The following is a 1,284-nucleotide window of genomic DNA, read 5'->3' as shown; positions in this document are numbered from 1 at the left end:
TCTATCTATCTATCTATCTATCTATCTATCTACCTATCTTTCTCTCTCTCTCTCTCTCTCTCTCTCTCTCTCTCTCTATCTATCTATCTATCTATACCAGGTTAAGCCGAAATAGTTCTGATTTTGACTGTTGATTTTTGGCATCTTTCATTTTCATGTTACATTATTAATTTGATACCACTTGTTGTCCAATCGTTGCAGATTTGCTTATTTTTATTTTTATGCCTAACGAATAAACATTAATTTTTATTCTTTTTTTACAGATTTTATAATTAGCAGTGAAAAAACTGCAATTAGAGTAATTTAATGTTACGTGTAATGAAATGGACTCAGTGCAAATGCAACAAAAATTAATGATGGAAGGTCAAAGAAATGTCAACAAACGTGTGGTACAAAACTGGTTCTGACCTTTCAAGGAAGATGACACCAGACTCGAAGACAAACCATGGTTGGAAAATATTCTGTTGTGGAAGGTGAGGCGTCACTTAAAATGGTTGAACAACAACCATGAACAAGCTCTCGCATACTGCCGACAGTGTTTAGGCCTTCAAAAAGCACCATTAATCGACACCTCATAAGCTCGACCTATTGAACAGACGCTGTCGAGAAGCCCCTCATGAAATGACCAGCGAACAAGCTCAACAACGTGAGATCATTTTCAAACAACTGCTAGCAAACCCTTGAAGTGCCCGTTTTTAGCGTCGAATTATTACTGGAGATGAAAAACAGATCTGTTTTCGTGATCCTAATTGAAGTCAGTGGTTTCGTTCCGGTCGGGTTTCAGAATGTGCTGTTAATCAAAAAGAGATTTAACATAAGATTATGTTGCGTGTTTGGTGGAATTTCGAGGGGGTGTTGCACTTTGAGCCTATATCAGATGTTCGTGCTGTGAACGATAACCTTTATGCTTAAAAACAGCAGCGTGTATATGATGCTTTGAAAGACCACTATCCAACAGTATGACAATACCCCAGCACACACTTCCAATGTGAAAGGACAGTCACGCGGAATTTCGTCTGTCTTTAAAACTTAGCTCTGATGAGACTCATATAAGTGAACTGAATTGTTTATATATCAAATAATGTATATAATTCGAAACAAATTCTTGTTTTTATTTTGTAATTTAGTGATTTTTTTAAATGTTATATTATATTATATTATATTCATAGTATATTATGTTCTATTATAATATAAATAAATTATTGGATTGTCAATTCTATCTCTGTCTGTCTGTCTGTCTGTCTCTCTCTCTCTTTCTCTCTCTCTCTCTCTCTCTCTCTCTCT

Source organism: Octopus bimaculoides, chromosome 10, assembly GCF_001194135.2.
Source record: "Octopus bimaculoides isolate UCB-OBI-ISO-001 chromosome 10, ASM119413v2, whole genome shotgun sequence".
Lineage (NCBI taxonomy): Eukaryota > Metazoa > Mollusca > Cephalopoda > Octopoda > Octopodidae > Octopus > Octopus bimaculoides.
This window is presented reverse-complemented; position numbering follows the sequence as displayed.